The 5,721-nt window shown below is 39.7% G+C and overlaps 1 pseudogene; it reads right to left on the bottom strand.

The window, feature by feature from the left end:
* Positions 1-3,404: 3,404 nt before the first annotated feature.
* On the bottom strand, positions 3,405-4,468 carry LOC102118111 (small ribosomal subunit protein uS5 pseudogene; annotated as a pseudogene).
* Between the last annotated feature and the right edge of the window lie 1,253 nt (positions 4,469-5,721).

Genomic DNA, 5,721 nt, shown 5'->3' with positions numbered 1-5,721 from the left:
TTGTGTCTCAGGTCCAAATCCACTTTTAATACTCTGCTTTGTGATATTAGGGCCTGATTCTGCAAATAGGATAGGATTCCTTTGCAATCTGGTTCTCTGTTAGACTCTGACAAATGGAGACATGAGAGCATTGCAAGGCTAGAGAAAAAAGAAGGAAGGAAATCCTTCCTGTTTGCTGACAGAATGGGTTCCAGTCGCATCACAGCGGTCTCATTTCTTCAGTGTGGCAGTAGTACTTTGTTTTTATAGACGCAATCAATTTTGGAGATTTTCCAATATTTGCAGAGCCAGCCTCATTGTGCCCCTCAGAGACACCAGCAGCCACTAGCGGGAATTCACTTTTTTGTGAAGTCTGAATTCCTGCCCCATGGACTTCCTCCTCCATGCTCAGAGATACCTCCTCCAGCTAAGAAATACACTCTTTTCAGAGGTCTGAGAGTCAGCTCCCTGGGGCCCCTTGTCCGAAGCCTAAGAAGCTTTAATAGTTCCAACCTCATCCTTGTGTTCTCTTAACTCTAGGGATTGTAGCTGCTTCCTGTAGTTGCTAGTTTAATGATACTTTACTGTTCTTTAACTTTTTTTTGTTGTTGAAAATTCTTTCACCTAATTTAGTTCTTTATATTAAACTCTCCCTGTTAAAATACCTTATGTGATTTTTATTCTCCTAACAGGTCTCTATCCCATATATATAAAACTGTAGTCACTGATTTTTAACACTGAGTGGATTTAAAAAAAATTCAGAAGTCTTAATTGACCCATCCTTGAGGATTCATATTATTATTCATGAACCATTTGTTTTTGTTTGTATATGCATCTTCCCATTGTCAGTCCCTCGGAGGTATGTTCTATCATTATCACCTGGTTTCTAAGGAAAAAATTTTAATTGATATAGTTGATCTGAGGTCTTTCTTTTCAACCTTTCAGATTTTCCACATGGGATCATTACAAATGAATTGAATTAGAGTTGGGCATATGCTGATTTAGGTCAAGCAAGAATCTAATGCATTGCTGAACTTTATTTTTGATTTTTTAGAACAAATAGAATAAAACAATAGGTAAGTTGCTTTTGAGAAGTCAGGCTAATGGAACACTATTATTTGAAACTCAAGAACAAGGTTTTCTTATATGTATTTGCTCACCTTGACACTTGATGATGAATATACAAACCAGGTCTATATGATGGAAGGCAGGGAGACTATGACTTAGGCTTACTTTCAATTCACCTTCTTCCATAGACTGTGTTAATAAGACTATTCCAGTCCTTAAATCTCTGATGGGCTGAAGATGCAGACATTCCCATCTTGAGTTTATGGGGAGGACCTTTCAGAGACTTCATCTGTAAGGGCATAGGACAGGCAGTAACTGACACTCTGCAAAGTGTTAGCTAATCAGCAAAGTCAGCCTCCCCAAATCCCTGTTTGAAGAGTTGCTTAACTGTATAGTAGTTCTATGTTTAACTTTTTGAGAAATGGTAACCTTTTTTTCCACAGTGGCTGCACCACTCTACCAGCAATGAACAAACATTCCAATTTCTCCACATCCTCACCAACTTTGTTTTCTAGCTTTTTGATAAGAGCCATAACTAACGGGTGTGAATGTGTCTTATTGTGGTTTTAATTTACATTTCCCTAATGACTAGTGATATTGAACATCTTTGCATATGCTTATTGCCCATTTGTATATCTTCTTTGGAGAAATATTTTTCAAGCTCTTTGCACATTTTTTGTACTAGGTAGTTTGCTTTTTTGTTGCTGAGTTGTAAGAATTCTTTATATATTCTTGCTCTTAACCCCTTACTGGAGATACAATTTGCAATTATTTTTTCCCATTTTGTGGGTTGTATTTTTATTCTCTTGATGCACAGAAATTTTAAAATTAGTTAAAATTCAATTTATCTAGTTTTTCTTTTGCTGCTTGCACTTTTGATATGTACAGGTAGATTTTAAAGCTGGATTGGCTTACTCTTTTTTAATCAATTAACTATTTAAAAAATTTTTAAATATGTAACTTTTATTTTAAGTTCAGGGATACATGTGCAGGTTTGTCATAGAGGTAAATTTGTTTCATGGGAGTTCATTGTACAAATTATTTTGTCACCAAGGTATTAAACCTAGTACCCATTAATTGTTTTTCCTGATCCTCTCTCTCCGCTCACCCTCCACTCTCTGATAGGCCCTAGTGTATTTTTCCCCTCTATATGTCCATGTGTTCTCATCATTTAGCTCCCAGTTGTAAGTGAAAACATGTGGTATTTAGTTTTCTGTTCCTGTGCTAGTTTGCTAAGGATAATGGCCTTCAGCTCCATCCGTGTTCCTGCAAAAGAAATAATTTTATTCTTTTGTGGCTGCATAGTATTCCATGGTGTATATATACCACATTTTCTTTATTTAATCTACCACTGATGGACATTTAGGTTGATTGTATGTCTTTGCTATTGTGAATAGTGCTGTAATGAACACGTGGTTTTATGATAGAACGATTTATGTTCTTTGGTATATATACCTACCTAGTAATGGGATTGCTGGATTGAATGGTATTTCTATTTTTAGATCTTTGAGGAATCACCAAACTGTCTTCCACAATGGTTGAACTAACACTCCCACCAACAGTGTATAAGTTCTCCACAACCTCACCAACATCTGTTATTTTTTTACCTTTTAATAATAGCCACTCTGACTGGTGTGAGATGGTATCTCATTGCGGTTTTGATATGCATTTCTCTAATAATCACTGATGTTGGGTTTTCTTTTCATATGGTTGTTGGCTACATGTATGCCTTCTTTTGAAAAGTATCTGTTCATATTCTCTACCCACTTTTTAATGAGGTTGTTTGTTTTCTTCTCATAAATTTGTTTAAGTTTCTTTTAGATGCTGGATATTAGACCATTGTCTGATGCATAGTTTGCAAAAATTTTCTCCTGTTTTGTGGGTTGCCCATTCACTCTGTTGATAGTTTCTTTTGCTGTGAAGAAGCTCTGTAATTTAATTAGATCCCATTTGTCAATTTTTTCTTTTGTTATAATTGCTTTTGGTGTCCTTGTCATGAAATCTTTGCCCCGTTCCTATGTCCAGGATGGAATTGCCTAGATTGTCCTCCAGGGTTTTTCTAGTTTTGAGTTTCACATTTAAGTCTTTAATTTTTGTATGTGGTATAAAGAATGGATTTATTTTCAATCTTCTGTATATGGCCAGCCAGTTATCCCAGCATCATTTATTGAATATGGAGTCATTTCCCCATTGCTTGTTTTTGTCAGTTTTGCCAAAGATCATATAGTTGTAGGTATGCGACCTTATTTCTGGATTCTCTCTTCTGCTCTGTTGGCCTATGTGTCTGTTTTTGTACCAGTGCCATGCTATTTTGGTTACTGTATCCCTGTAGTATAGTTTGAAGTTAAGTAACAAGATGCCTCCAGCTTTATTCTTTTTGCTTAGGATTGCCTTGGCTATTCAGGCTCTTTTTTGGTTCCATATGAATTTTAAAATAGCTTTTTCTAGTTCTGTGAAGAATGTAACTGGTATTTTTTTTTTCCAGGCTTAATTCACTTTATTTTTCTTGTATAAAAACCCTATGTTGTAGCCACAGCTGGAGCCTGGGTCCGTGGCACAGAGACTCTGGTGTGGGTCTTGACAAGGTGGTCAGTGAATTCCTGATAGGGAGACTTGGTAAACACAGTCTCCTTCCAGAGGTCAGGGGTCAGGTAGCTGTAGGTCTTAGAGATGGCATCAAAGGTGGCCTTGGTGAAGTTGCCCAGGGTGGCAGTGCAGCCCCGGACTGAGGTGTAGCAGTCATCAATACCAGCCATCATGAGCAGCTCCTTGGGCACAGGCGCTGAGACGATGCCAGTGCCCCGGGTGCAGGGATGAGGCGCACCAGCACAGAGCCCAGTGGCCTGTCACCTTGCACAGGACGGTGTGGGGCTTGCCGATCTTGTTCCCCCAGTAGACCCTGCGCACCGGGACAATGGAGAGTTTGGTCAGGATGATGACCCCACAAATGGCGGTGGCCACCTCCTTGGAGCATTTAACACTCAGGCCGACGTGGCCATTGTAGTCCCGGATAGCAACAAACGCCTTGAACCTAGTGCGCCAGCCAGCACTGGTCTGCTTCTGCACCGGCATAATCTTCAAAACCTCGTCTTTGAGAGAGGCTCCCAAGAAAAAGTCAACGATCTCAGATTCCTTAATGGGCAGGGAGAAGAGGTAGATCTCCTCCAGGGACTTGATCTTTATGTCCTTGACCAAGCTGCCCAGCCTGGTGACGGGCATCCACTCCTTATCCTCGGCCTTGCCTCCGCGAGATCCGTGGCCTCGGCCCCGGCCCAGTCCACGACCGCCATCCTGGCCCCGGATGCCACTGCCGAAACCTCCGCGGAAGCCACCGCGGTTCCCCATCCCAGGGCCACTGGGGCCTCTGGACCCCCCGGCTGCACTGGCGTCATCCGCCATTTGGTGTTTTCTCGGAGAAGAAGAGCGTAACTAGTAGTTTAATAGGAATAGTATTGAATCTATAAATTGCTTGGGCACTATGGTCACTTTAATGATATTGATTCTTCTATCCATCAATATGGAACATTTTTGCATTTGTTCATGTCATCTCTGATTTCTTTGAGTAGTGTTTTGTAGTTCTCTTTGTAGAGATCTTTCACCTCCCTGGTTAGCTGTATTCCTAGGTAAAATACCTGGAAAATTTTCTGTGGCAATTGTAAATGGTGATTGCATTCCTGATTTGGCTCTTACTTTGTTGTTTGTGTGTAGTGGGTTGGCTCATTCTAAAAGTCAGCTCGTCACTCAAAACTTATCTTCAACTGTAGAAGTGGGTTTGCATATATTAATTATTTTTTATTAAAACATTGTAGTAAAACTTATTAACATAATTAGCTTGGCTTAATTCAGAGGAAAAGCTCCATGTGCACAGGTGTTTTTTTTGTTTTTCAACTATCTTCTCCATGTTTCTGGCTGTGCCCATCATAATATCATGCAAGAGCCTATCAGAATCTAACAGAATACTCTTACCTAACTCCATTAGGTAGGAGTTAGCCCTCTTAGGCAATTGGGAACTGCAATATCCGTTCTAACTGCAAATGGCTGTTAATAGAGGAGAACTCAAAAACCAGTGGCTTATTGAACCACATAAAGGGCAAAACAACCATCACTGTTACCACCACCACCACCACCGCCACCACCACAACAACAATAACAACAAACAGTGGTTTAAATAAGATAGCTTATTTTCCTTTCACATACCGTGAAGACTGATAGTAGCCAGCCTTGGGCTGTTTCTTGTCTATGATCCCATCAGCAACCCAGACTCCTACCTTCCTATTCCTCTATTATTTAATTGTGGCTTCATCTACAAGATCATTCTGTGATCACAAAGGGTTTCTATCTATCATATTTGCATTCTGGAAGGATGCAGTGGGAAAAGAAAAATGATATGCCTTGCAGATGAGTCACTCCTGTTTAAAGAGTTTCCCAAAAGCTCTGCCCAGTATGTTAGGTTCATATACCATAGACCACATAAGCAAGGGCATCTGGGAGATGAGTTAGTAATTATTTTTTAGCTGAGCTTATTGCTGCTGCTATGGACATTTTCAGGTGCTTTGTATAAAATTTGGACTTCCCAAATTGTTACTCTTAGATTGATAATACCATTTTTTTTTTGTACGAAAGGATATGTATTCAACAGTTTTATGGTACCCTCTCACTACAGGCAGTTGTTTC

This window comes from Macaca fascicularis, chromosome 5 (assembly GCF_037993035.2).
Source record: "Macaca fascicularis isolate 582-1 chromosome 5, T2T-MFA8v1.1".
Lineage (NCBI taxonomy): Eukaryota > Metazoa > Chordata > Mammalia > Primates > Cercopithecidae > Macaca > Macaca fascicularis.
The sequence above is the reverse complement of the archived record's forward strand: the minus strand, read 5'-3'. Positions and strand labels throughout refer to the sequence as shown.